The sequence below is a fragment of the Pogona vitticeps genome, chromosome 2 (genome assembly GCF_051106095.1).
Source record: "Pogona vitticeps strain Pit_001003342236 chromosome 2, PviZW2.1, whole genome shotgun sequence".
Lineage (NCBI taxonomy): Eukaryota > Metazoa > Chordata > Lepidosauria > Squamata > Agamidae > Pogona > Pogona vitticeps.
The window spans coordinates 263,792,540-263,806,536 of NC_135784.1; positions in this window are offsets into that span (position 1 = coordinate 263,792,540).

Below are 13,997 nucleotides of genomic sequence, written 5' to 3' on the forward strand. Positions count from 1 at the left end.
GCAGAACACAGATCAGATGAAGGCAATATTTTGTCTTTCTGATAACTCCAGCAACCTAAAGGTAGCAAATGAAATTAAACAGATAGAAGGTAATCCCTAATAGTAAATATTTGAACCATTTAATGTGGGTTCTTTTCCTTAAAAAAAAAAGGCTTTTAAATAAAAGTATTATAAAAGTGTATTAAACACAAACAAAAGAACAAGTGGAGCTTCCTAAGCAGTAATTAGAAATAGCTGGTGTGTGTCTAATGCTTTTCTTCAGAATCTTTTGAGCAGCAAATCATGATAATGTGTGTTTAACTTTATGTCAGAAGTTCAGAAATGCATATTTCTGATAGCAATGTTAGCATCACAGATATCACATGCTAATTTTTTTTTTAAAAAAAAAAGCAGTGGAAAGAACAACTACAAAGCTGTGATAATATCTACTTCAATCTCTCACCCAATGGAAGAGAAAATACCTAAGGCTAGTCAATAGCAGCCACAACAGGACCCTACACTTTCAGAGTGGACTACAGAAAAACAAGAAATTACATCAGTGGGAAAGATTGCTCTTTTTTTCCTAGGATACATTTTACTCTGTGTTATATACTTATGGATGGTACATCAAAGTAAAGCCTTGAGGGTGAGGCTTTAATGGATCAATAGTGTGATGGATAAAATGTAAATCAGAGATTAGATTTATCCTTTCAGTAAGTCCTCATTCACATCTCGAGAACTTCCCACAGACAGCAATGAACATTATTAAAATTAATTTTACTCAAGATAGAACCAAAGATTCAGAATGTAATTGATGAATAATAAGTTGCATGGAATCCATTCATGTACAAGATATAATTAAAGTGATAGATATACTCAGTAATGTATAACAATGATATAGCCCCAAAGATCTAATAACACAATAAGCCAAGGATAATTCAAGTGAATCACAGAACGAGAAATAGGATAAGGAGGGAAGTGTCTCTTTGAGCAGTTGAGCAAGCTGTGGAATGAGAGACCAATACAATTTTGCAAAAGTCATAGGGTAGAAATTTTAAACACACATATGTGAGCGGCCCCAGCCGTTGTCTCCATGATGAAGCAGCAAGTTCTGGTGATCACTTAAGCTTTATTGGACTCATACAAAGGAAAGGAAAGGAAAGAAAAACAGTGTCTCTGTAGTCCTTTGCAGGATGGCGCCTCTAGCCTCAAGCAGCAAGGATGGAATTGGTAGCTTTCTATAATTCCAGTCTTCCGAAGGCTGAAATAGTATTCCATCCCTCCCGCTCCGAGGGAGTTACTCCACTCCTGTCGCAGCTTCTCCTGGCTAAAAAATCCAGGCTGTTAAACAGTCTTTGCCAGCCGAGCCCCCCAGCAGAGGAGGCTGTGCAGTACAGGCTGTTCCTGGGAGCTTCTTTCTTTCAGCTTTCAACTTGCCTCCAGTTGAAGCGATTGTCCTCTGGAGATGCAGGCTTCTTAGAAGCTCCTTTCAGCATCTCCCCCAGCAGAGTCTTTTTTCTCTTCTCCAAAAGTGACAAAAACTCCCAGGCATCCTCCCAAATGTCCAGTTCCCCCTCTCCTTGCTCACTCGCCTCTATATCTACTTCAGCTACAGCTACAGCTGTTTCTCTGGGGGTGGGTTTAGGGCCTCCACCCTCATCTGCCTCAGGTGTTTCCTTCAAGGCCAACAACCGTTCTGCCGTTGCTGAGGGGGCCTGCCCACGCTGGCACTTAGCTCCTTCCACCAGCCAGCTGTAGCTGGCTCACAACATATTATTTCTATGTAAATGAATTGTCTACAAGATTGGCAGTCCATGAACTGATAGGCGAAGAACATCACTCTAAAATTTCCCACAAATTACTCCTAAGGGCCCAACCAGACATTATGTTTAATGTGTCTTTCCATTTTACGTGTCTTTTAAAAAAAATACAATTAGCAATCTTCAGGATGTGGGCTATGATTAGTCGAATTGCAGCAGGAAAGGAGACACAGTTTAAATCTTTCTTCCCAAGATGTGCTCCTGGTGCTCCTTTAGAAAACCCTTGTTTCTACTGAAGAGAAATCCACCCCTGGAACCAAGAGTGACTTCAGAGGAGTGAATTTCTCTAGGACTACAGTAGAGCAAGAAACAATGAAACGCCCACTTACAGTTGGTAATCTGGTAATTAGAAGTCATTTAGTTTGAATTCTAGTAACAGCACCTGTTAAGTATAAAATATATTTTTTAAAAAAGAGTCTTCTATTGCCAGGCATACAGATAAAGAGAAAGGAGAATTAAAGCTAGAAAGGGAATGCCAAGCCATAACTATCTGTAAAAACAGTCCTGACGCATACACAGACTGAAGGAGTCATGGCCACATGCTCAGCAGCAGCTGACACCTCAACTTTCCACCTCCAGAAGCCACCCAATAGACCTGGGGCATTTGACTTGTTAAATATATGTTCTGCCACTGGTATGCAGCTCTTTCCTCTCCTGAGGATTGTATGTCTTCTTTGTTTTAGGGGTAGGATGCTGTCCAGGGATAACAATGCCCTATCCATGGCCTTTTCCACTGCCGAAAGTGTTTATTCATCTGGTTGTTTACCCACCAAAGCGACTCTAGGTCTCAAGTATCTACTTCAAATGAAATACTCCAATTTTGTTGTTTGGGAAAGTGTTAAGTCCCATTCTGCAGCAGCTAAACTATCTAGAAGTCCTTTTTTTTAGGGGGGGGGGCATAATTCAAACTGACCAGTGACCTAAAAAGCCCTATATAACTTGTGTCCAGTCTATCTGAAAGACCAAATGCTCCCATAAAAGCCTACGTATCCTTTCAGATCTATTCGAAAGGCCTTTCCATGGGCCCTCCACCTTCAGATTCTATTTGATGGTGTCTTGAGAGGCAGCCTTCTTTGTGGCTCCTGGCCAAGAGAGACCGGGTTTGCTGCCTCCCTGCTATCCTCCCTGCCAGCAGTCAGAGACTTTTTATTCAAGCAGCCCTTTGGAAATTAAGGGCCTCAAAGTATAAGGCTGAACCCAATGTGCTGGTTCTTTTTTAAAAAGCAAGCTTTTAAATAAAATAAATAAAAATAAATAAGCTAGTGTTGTACTTTTAATCAAATCTTTTAAACTGTTTTAATTTTAATTTTATAATGACTTTAATCCCGTTTCAATGTTTGTAATTCCATAATTTTATAATGAATTTAATCCTGTTCCAATGTTTGTAATTCTACTGCATTCTAATTTTCTGTTCTTTCAAACTGTTTTGTAAGCCGTCTTGAGTCCCAGTTCTGACAGAGAGGTGGCATATCAAGCAGCTAACTAACTTAATAAATAGTCAGGTTCCTGCTTTAAGCAGTAACTTTTCGTTCTTGGTCTAGCCCCTCATTCTGCTGCCAAGATGCTGTTGACAGGCAACTTCAAGGCCCCTTCTTTATTGTTTATTATCATTAAACCAGATTGGGCAGTCCTTCAAACAGAATTTGTCAGTCTTTTCATTGTCTTTCCGCAAGATGCTGACCTTTCTAAAGCTGCACGAGCTGTTAAGAGGACAAAACGTTGATCAGCCATGATATGCTGCCATGTCTCTTACCATTTCCTTATACTGTCATTGTCATAAATTCTCCATATTATAGGCTGTGAAATAATCACTACTACTAATCCTGTGCTGTCAAGTCGATTCTGACTTACAATGACCCTTTTCTAGGTAGAGGGTATTCAGATGTTGTCTACCATTCCCTTCCTCTTGGGGTGCATTCGAAATGTGCAGCTTGCCCAGGGTTACACAGGCTGCCTCTTCTGGGATGTACAGTAGGTAAATGAACTCCCATCCTCCACGGCCAGATATCTGAACCACTGTGCTATCCACCCAGCGACACAATAATAAATAACTAGCCTTGGGTAATCCTAGAGGTAAGAATTGCAAAGAAAACAGAGAAAGGCAATGAACTAGGGTCAGATAACACTCCATTAGAGGTGAACTCATATTAGTGTTCAAGATATAGAATTCCGTAGTCTTCCATGTCTAAGAAATCAGAATTGGAAACAAAGAATGGACTTATGTCCTGAAGACCAATTGGGAACATTGGAGAAATCCGCATGTCATAGGAGGTAAGAAAATCTTCTGCTGTAAAAAAATCCTCTTCTAATGATGGGTTATCTGTAACACATAGCACAAGGAGCATAAAGAAAATATGGACAGATACCGAGAACCAGGAAGAAGAAAGTAGGAGTGCTGTAAGCAACTTCTAGGAAAAGGAGAAAAAAAATCTTCTCAGCAAGACTGTTGAGTACAGAACCTGGGGGTAGTAGGAGTCATGTATGTGTATGCATAATATAAGATCAGAGGGGGGTGGACAGGTATCTGTGCCTCTGACAAAGAGTCTAACTACCATCTCCCTGGCAGACTTCTACTAATAAGTACTGTTCATTTTATTAAGATTTATTTCCAAAACAGGCTTTTGTTCCGGATATAAATCCCACAGAACAACCATTTTGAAATGCACCCTGAACTGTTTTCACTGGAATGCCTTTTATATATGCCCTGTGTTGTATTAAACAGGATGTGGAAGCACCATGTTTATCAGAAATGTGTACAAGACCTTGATTCTGACTGTGTCTCTCTTATCTTTGTTGTCGTCATTAAGGAGCTTTATTATCATTGCTCCAAGCAAGTCAACAGCAACTTCTGCAGCAGTGAATATAAGCAAAGGCAGAAAATGTAGGCCTGTTGTTTCACCTTGGTGGTGTACATGGACACAAATGGAAAGTACCTTATCTCACAGAAAACACTATCATCCAGTTCAATCAAAACCTTTTGTCATTCAGTTCAGGGCACATGTTAAAACGTTATGGCCATTTTGTCAGGAAGAATGTCATCCATTTCATTTGTTTCTTCTCACAGTTTCTTAAAGGAAATAGACGCCATCTCCTCCTTAGTTAAATAGCATATTTCCAGGTATTGTATTATTGCTTTCAAACATTTCCTGCTTGCAAAAGCTAATTTATTCAATGTATCTTACCCACTGTTTCAGTTCCACTAACCCATGAGATCACCTTTCTAATCTTGTTTGCTCTATCGACTATTTTTACAGAATTCATCAGCTGGCCTAGTAATTTCTTACATTCCCAACCAAAATTGCTTTTTAAATGCTGTGCAATGCCAAATTGTAATGTCTTTCTTTCTCAACAAGTTATTATTTACTGCAACGCTCCCATGATTGGTTTATGCAGGAGAGAAGAAAACATCATCAGCTACCCAGATTCTTGACAATGTCTTTTTCCAGCTGCCTTTGTACCTCTTGAACTTTACATGTTTATCTTATTCAGAAGAATGTGATTAATAATGTTCCTTTCCCTAAATAAAATTCAAATTCCATCAGCATTATAAACATAATATTGAACAAAAGTGCATCCACGCAATAGAGAACATCAGTTTTTGTGACATTATAAACAATTGACTGCCCCACTCTCTTCTCCCTGCCTCCCTCCCTCTCCCCTTCCCTCTCCCCTTCCCTCTCTAGATATATTGCTGCAATTTTTAACTCCTCCTCCACCTCCTGGCATAAAAGGTGGCTTTAGCATGTAATAGATGTGTGCAGATTTGTGTTTTTGGACTACATATCCCAGAATTCCCCAGCTAGCACAGCTGTCTGAGGGATTCTGGGAGGTGTTGTCCCAAAGCACAAATCTGTATACCTCTCAGACATAGTAAGCTAAATCATAACATACATTGGTGATAATATGACTATTAACCCCACAAGTAATGACTTTGAATTTGTTAGTTCTGCTATCAAATCCCTGACTGATGTTTTGCATTATGATCTGAGGTTACTGGACACCAGTCTCTCAAGAGTGGTCCCCACTAGGGAGGAGGGCAGGACAAAAAACCAAGGACGTTTTTAAAAAATAAAAGTGAACTATGTGCTATAGACTGAAGAAAACTGTGCTGGACATGGACAGTTTCTAATCTATGCAGGTGGAAGGGAAAGAGAGGCATGCCAAAGAGTCTTCAAAGGCGGGAAGGAATCTAGGAATGTACCTTGGGAATATTCCTCACAGTATATTCCCAAGATCTGCTTCTGACATCTTCAAAGTGATTGCTAGAGCATGAAATATTGAAAAAAAATAAAAATAAAAAATGAATCTGTTAATACAAATAAGATACTTCCCCCAGAACCACATGCTTTGTGATTTCACACAGTCATAGGGGAAATCTCTTCTATGCATGTGCCTTTAGTTCACCAATATATAGGAAGGATCTGAAATTGGCTGTGTATATTTCTGAGAGGTTGCATCAGATCTTGGGATTTGTAAATAATGCAGTCCTATATACATATAATTACCCAGAAGTAAACATTTTTGAGGACAGTATAGGATTCAGAGCTTGGAAATTTTACTTTTGGACTACAGCTTCCAGAATCCCCTGGGTAGGATGGAGGTTCTGAGAGCTGTAGTCCAGACCTACTGGGATATGTCACACAGTTACACTAAGCTGCCACCAACCATTCCCTTTAAGAAGTCACACAGACCAGGGATGGATTTTTAAACAAGTAAAAAGAATAAGGTTTATTTAAATACACACAGGCAAAATAAAACAATCAGGTGAATAACATAAAGTAACGTGGCTTATTCTCACTCATACAAGCATACAGTTTGGTTCACCCAGAACCTTAACTTAAAGCACAGACCCTGAACCTATCAGTTCTGGCTAACCAACAGACACCTGAACCTATCAGGTTGGTACTCTGACACACAGTAGTACCCTGTCTGACACACAGACTCCCACACCAACTCCTTCTTCCCAGCTGCTGCTTCGTCTGCTTAGCTTCTCCACACACGCATCACATATTTATACAGTACAGCCCCTCCTCCTGATGTCCCGCCTTCCACTCCCCATAGGATGGAACTTTCCCTCCAAACCCATGACAGACAGGTAGCATCAGTGCGGTATGTAACACCTCCCCTCTTTATAAGTTGTTTTGTAGGGGGAAAGCTAAAAGTGCTTTTCACCAAAAAAACAACCTGAATAAAACATACAACAACAGTTATACATACCATACTTACTTATACTTACATTCTAAGTTAAATATAGCAAATAGGCATTTAAACATTTACCATATATATTACATCAATTTACCTTTATTCATACAAACCAAATTCAGAAAAACCAGGTACATTTACTTTTTGTCAACATATATACACATAGTCCATGTTCTTTCGCCGTCTTCAATCTTCAGGTCTTCTTGATAAGGCGTCAGCAACACAGTTCACTGACCCTCTGACCACCTTCACTTCAAAGTCATAGTCCTGTAGGTTTAAAGCCCACCTCATAAGTTTGCTATTGTGGGTTTTCATTGTCTTTAACCATTGCAATGGTGAATGGTCAGTACACAGAATAAAATGTCTTCCCCAGATGTAAGGCTTGGCCTTCTGGATCGCGTAGACTATGGCCAAACACTCCTTCTCCACGGTTGCCAAATGTCTCTCACCTTTTTGAAGTTTCCTACTCAGGTAGGACACTGGATGCTGGTCACCATTCGCATCCTCCTGGCACAGAACTGCTCCTACCCCGCTGTTAGACGCATCGGTGTAGATGATGAACTCCCGGTCGAAGTCTGGAGCACGCAGGACAGGATAGTTGATTAACGCCTCCTTCAACCTCTGGAACGCCGCCTCACAGTCGCTGGTCCACGGGATGCGGTCATCAGCCTTCTTCCTCGTCAGATCGGTCAGCGGAGCCGCAATCTCGCTAAATCTCGGGATGAACTTTCTGTAGTAGCCCACCAACCCAAGAAATGATTTGACTTTTTTCTTGGTGTTGGGTCTAGGCCAATCACGAACAGCTTCTATTTTGGCCTCCAGGGGTTTTATCATTCCTCCCCCTACCATGTGACCCAAGTATTTTATTTCTGGGCTACCCAGCTGACACTTGCTGGCCTTTACTGTGAGCCCTGCTGCACTTAACCTCTGCAGCACTAACTCCAGGTGTATCAGGTGATCTTCCCAGGTATTACTGAAGATCCCTATGTCGTCAATGTAGGCCACTGTAAAGTCACTGAGCCCTGCCAAGGTCTGGTCCATCAGCCTTTGGAATGTGGCTGGTGCATTTCTGAGACCAAAGCTCAGGACTCGAAACTCATAGAGACCAAAAGGGCTGCAAAAGGCAGTCTTTTCTTGATCCCTGGGATCAATTCTTAATTGCCAATATCCCTTTACCAGGTCCAATGATGAGATGAACCGACAACCCCCTATGGTTTCAATCAGGTTGTCTAGCCTGGGCATTGGGTAGGCATCAGGAGTGGTAACACGGTTTAATTTCCTGTAATCGACACAAAACCTAATGCTCCCATCAGGCTTGTCCACAAGGACTATCGGAGAGGACCAAGGACTAGAAGAGGGGACGATTATGTTCTCCCTCAGCATCTCGTCCAGCTCCTTCCGCACCTTGTCCCTATAGGGTCCCGTTACTCGGTATGGGGATACTGCCTGCGGGGGTGCATCCCCTGTGTGGATCCGATGCATCACTCCCTTCACTATCCCCGGCTTGTTGGAAAACACCTGTTGATATCTACTAAGCAGCATCCTTAGTTCTTGCTGCTGGTCTTGGGTGAGTGCAGGACTGATCTTTACCTCCTCTGGGTTGTATTTTACTTCCCCTCTACCCTCCCAGAAGGGTAATTCAGCTTCCTCACTCTCAGCTGCTTTTATCGCGAATAAAACCCTCTGTTCCCCTCTGTAGTAGGGTTTTAGGGCATTCACATGAACCACCCTCCTTGCTTGGTTCTCCTCCTGCTCTATTAGGTAGTTCAGGTCTGACATCTTGGAAATGACCCTATATGGTCCTGCCCATTTGAGCTGCAGCTTGTTCTCTCTGCAGGGCCTAAGCCAAAGCACTTCCTCCCCTGGGTCAAAGTGCCTCTCTCTAGCTTTGTGGTCATACCATGTTTTCTGTCTGACCTTCTGAGCTTGCAGGTTTTCTGCTGCCAGCTCTAGATTTCTCCTTAGGTCATTCATCAAGGTGTCTATGTATGTCACAACGTCTTGTGGGTCATCCTGGGTGATCTGCTCCCAATTTTGTTTGATCAAATCAAGGGGCCCTTTCACCCTTCTCCCAAATAGAAGTTCAAATGGACTGAACCCGGTACTGGCTTGTGGCACTGATCGATAAGCAAACAAAAGGGATTGCAGCTTCTGGTCCCAATTGTTTGGATTCTCTGCCAAGTAAGCCCTAATCATGCGCATTAGAGTCCCATTGAACTTCTCAGTTAACCCATTACTTTCAGGATGATAGGCAGTGGTTTCCTTGTGCTTAATTCCACAGATTTGCCATAAGCGTTTCATGAGCTTTGACGTGAACGATGCGCCCAAATCTGTGATTATCTCTGAGGCAAATCCCATCCTGGACATGTACCCCACCAAAGCATCTGCCACTGTGTTAGTTTCAATGTTAGTCAAGGGTATGGCTTCAGGATACCTTGTGGCATGGTCCACAATTGTTAGAATGAACCTGTTCCCCCTCTTTGTGGCCTTGGGCAAAGGTCCCACAATATCCACCCCTATGCATTTGAACGGAGTGTCAATCACAGGCAAAGGGCACAACTTTGCTTTGGTCCTGTCGCGGTTATTCCCCTGCCTTTGACACACATCACAGTGTTTACAGAACTCCCTGATCTGCTTCCCTATGTCAGGCCAGTAGAAATTCTGTGTGATTCTCTGCTGTGTTTTGTTCACTCCTAAGTGTGCAGCAAACATGTCAGAGTGCCCCCTTTGTAAGATCATGGGGCGATACTTTTCAGGTACCACCAGCTGACTTCTGATCCCATCTCCCCCTTTTGAGATATTCCTCAGGGTTTCTCTATATAAAATCCCCTTTTTCTCCAGAAATTTCACTGGGGTTTCAGGTGTTAGCTGGGCGTCAGTCACCTGTTCAAAACACTTTTGGAGAGTGGCGTCTGCCCTTTGCTCCTGTCCAAATCTGCTGTCTGTGGTTAAGGTTTCCACCACAGCTTCTGAACTCCCCTCTGCTTCCGTCTCTGGCTCATCATTACCCCCCTGAACTGTCCCTGTGGTGGCTTGTGAGCGTGTAATCACTAGCACCCGTTTCACATGTTCAGCCAGGTCATTTCCCACGAGCACGGCTGCTGGCAGAGTCGATGAAATCGCTATCCGCCAATCTCCCCTCCAGCCTTGAAAGTGGACAGGTACCTCTGCTACTGGCAGAGAGATTACCTGCCCCTCAATCCCTGCCACCTTCATGCTCTCATTTGGGATTATAAACTCCCTAGGAACAATATCTGGATGGCACAGGGTTACCTGGGAACAAGTGTCCCGCAGCCCCCTATACTGACGGTCAAGTATTCCTACGTCCACCCCGGCTGTCTCAAACAACTGAGAATCTGTTTTCACCAGCAAGCAGCGCTTTACTTCTATAAGAGGACCATTTTCCTCAGCCTGATCAGCAGAGGTAGCTGCTCCAGACTGAGTAGCCATGGCAACCGGCTCCCTCTGTGACACTGAGCCTTGCTCTTTCTGGACACAGAACACAGCTTTTGGCTTGGTCCCACTAGAATTCTGAGGCACCATTCCTTTTAGCTGCTTCAATTTCTCACACTCTGAGATTAGATGACCCTTTCCCTGACAGAAATAACATTTTCTGGTGTATTTTGATTCTCTCTCATCTTGTTTTGGTTTTCCCTCCAAATTCTGAGGTCTTAGTTTCATGTCTGAGGGCTTCCCTTCACCATGGGCCCCTCCCCCTTGCTGGCTTTTCCCTGGTCCCTGAGAGTACTTGCTGTAGGTTTCTTTGGGTTTACCTACAGATTTCCCCTCACCCAAGGGCTTTCTTATTTGGGAAATAAAATCCGCGATCTCTGCGGCTTGTGCCACAGATTTTGGTTTCCTTTCCCTCACCTGGAATTTCAATTCCCCATGCAGAACTGAATAGAACTGTTCCAGTGCTATCAAGTCTTTAAGCTGCTCATAGGTCTCTGTCCCCTCCTGCGATAGCCATTTCTCAAGCAGCCTCACCAATTGGGCCCCCACTTGGGTAAAAGTCTGCTCTGGCTTCTTGGTTAGGGACCTGAATCTTTGTCTCAGCTGCTCTGCATTTATCCCATGTCTGGCAAACACCAGTTTTTTAAACTCTGCAAAGTCTTTCATCAGTTCCTCAGGCATCTCGGCATAGACCTCAGCCAGGCTACCACTGATTAAAGATCGCATGATGGTCATCTTCTCAGTTTCCCTCACTGAGAAGTCCACAAACGCTCTTTCCACTAAGGAAAAGAACACCTCGGGACAATCTCCCTTGTGGTACACAGGGAATTTCTTCAGGTCAGCCTTAGACAATTGGCCTCCCTCAGAATCCCTATTGTTATTATTATTCTGGTTCATCAGTTCCAATCTCTTTAATTCAAACGCCATCCGTTCTTTTTCCAGAGCAATTTTCTCTCTCTCTCTCTCTAATTCCATTCTCTCTCTCTCCAATCTTTCCTCCCTTTCAAATTGCCTTTCCCTTTCCTTTTCCTCCACTTCAAATTGCCTCATCCTCAGTTCATGCTGTTGGGCTATGAGCAATTTTCTGAGTTCTGGGTTCTGCTCTCCTGTGCTGTCACCTTGCACTGAGCCAAATTCATCCTCAGAACCTTGGTCAATCTGGGGGTCTTTCACTTCACTCATGTCTGCTATTTGGCTTCGAGTCAAGGGCATAATCCCCCCTCAGAACAGGCTGCTTTAAAAAGTCAAGCCTCAAAATAAAACGACCACTTTTTTCCTTCTTGCCTCAGAACCAGCTCTCCCTAGAGATTGCTGCTGTTCTTCAGCACTAAACTTGCAACAGTATCGAGTCAGAGCCTACCCCCCTCTGCTGGGCCTCTCAGCTGGCAAGCTAGATCACTGTTGCTACGCAGTTTTGCCTCAGCTTTTTTTCCCGCCAAAATCAGGCTGCCTCAGAGCACCTTAATCTAAGTCTCCCCAGTTGGCACGTTCTTCCACTAGTGCACCTCCCCGTGAGGTACACCTAGAAGATTACCTACGCGCCTCAGACTGTCCCTGACTAGACCCCCCTTGCTCTGGGCACACTTGCCAAGGCTTTTCTGGACCACTGGACAACTGGACCAGTCGTATCCCACACGCTGGACACCAATCAATGTGACAAACCCAGACCTACTGGGATATGTCACACAGTTACACTAAGCTGCCACCAACCATTCCCTTTAAGAAGTCACACAGACCAGGGATGGATTTTTAAACAAGTAAAAAGAATAAGGTTTATTTAAATACACACAGGCAAAATAAAACAATCAGGTGAATAACATAAAGTAACGTGGCTTATTCTCACTCATACAAGCATACAGTTTGGTTCACCCAGAACCTTAACTTAAAGCACAGACCCTGAACCTATCAGTTCTGGCTAACCAACAGACACCTGAACCTATCAGGTTGGTACTCTGACACACAGTAGTACCCTGTCTGACACACAGACTCCCACACCAACTCCTTCTTCCCAGCTGCTGCTTCGTCTGCTTAGCTTCTCCACACACGCATCACATATTTATACAGTACAGCCCCTCCTCCTGATGTCCCGCCTTCCACTCCCCATAGGATGGAACTTTCCCTCCAAACCCATGACAGACAGGTAGCATCAGTGCTGTATGTAACAAGTATAGGATTCAGAGCTTGGAAATTTTACTTTTGGACTACAGCTTCCAGAATCCCCTGGGTAGGATGGAGGTTCTGAGAGCTGTAGTCCAAGGAAGTAAATTTGCAAAACTCTGGAAGAAGGCAGGCTTAGATGTGACTACAGAATAGTTATGCTCACTAGGCATACAGTAGGTAGACACTGTAGGAGCTCAGTGAAGCCCCCAGGTATCCTCATAAACAGATGCTGGACCTCCATGACAAAGGGAGGCTGTAATTTTCATGTCCTACTTGTGTATTTGTTGGAAGCATCTGGCTGGCTACAACTGTAAAATAAATTGCTGGGTTAGACTGTCTGACTAAGCAGGGTGCTTCTTATGTGCTTACAATTTTATGTGCATTTAATAGAGTTCCTACCGCAGCATGAGATTTATACTGCTTAAGATGATTTGGTGCTCTGAAAACAGGATTAAAAAAAACAGAAGGATGCAGATATTGCAAAAATATTGTGTGAGAACAGTATATTGAGGGGGAAAGACACAAATACAGTGGTAACAGCCCTTGGCAGATTTTACAAAATGGTAGATTTCAGCAGGAACCTATCCAACCATTCTAAATGTGGATGAAGTAAATTTTTGTGGAGATGGAGTGGTGCTGAGCATGCTGGTCCTTTTCCCTTCTGTTGTACTTTCCATCATCCTTTCCTTCCAGAAAGACTCTGGAAGCCTTTCCCCATGATTTGGAATTAATGTTTTTTAGGACTCCTAATCATGAGAAGTGCCTTCATAAAGACTCTACTCTTCATTAAACTGGTGTCCACATGTAAAAAGCAATGAAAACTGCAGTGGTAAGGGGTGAAACTAGCAGAGTCCCCCTTCTTATGCATAATATTTGGAGATACGAGTACCACTTTTGATGATGATGATGATGATGATGATGATGATGATGATGATGATGATGATGATGATGATGATGATGATGATGATGATGATGGTGTCTCTATCACCCACAAAAAAATAACAGAAAGTCCTTGGGGGTGCACATTTGGCTTGTTGCCACATGATTCCCACAACAGCTAACATAGAGAAGGTTAGAAGCCTGATAAGGACCGTGACTGGCCAAAAAGAGAATTCCCTCCCCCACCACCATTTCAGCAAAACTTCCCAATTCCCGAGTTGCAATGGGGCACAAAAGGGGGCACTTGTGGAAAACAAGAAGGGCTTCCTGGCCATGCCAAATAGCAACTTTGGCAACTGAACAATTGCTAGGTTCTCAGGGTAGGAAGAAAACATGGCACACTCCTTATCTCTGCCCCATGGTTCTGAGGCTGCTCAGGTCCTTCCTTGACTGCTATTCAAAGGTTTGCACAAGATCAGGTGGATGGAATACGACTTAACTGTT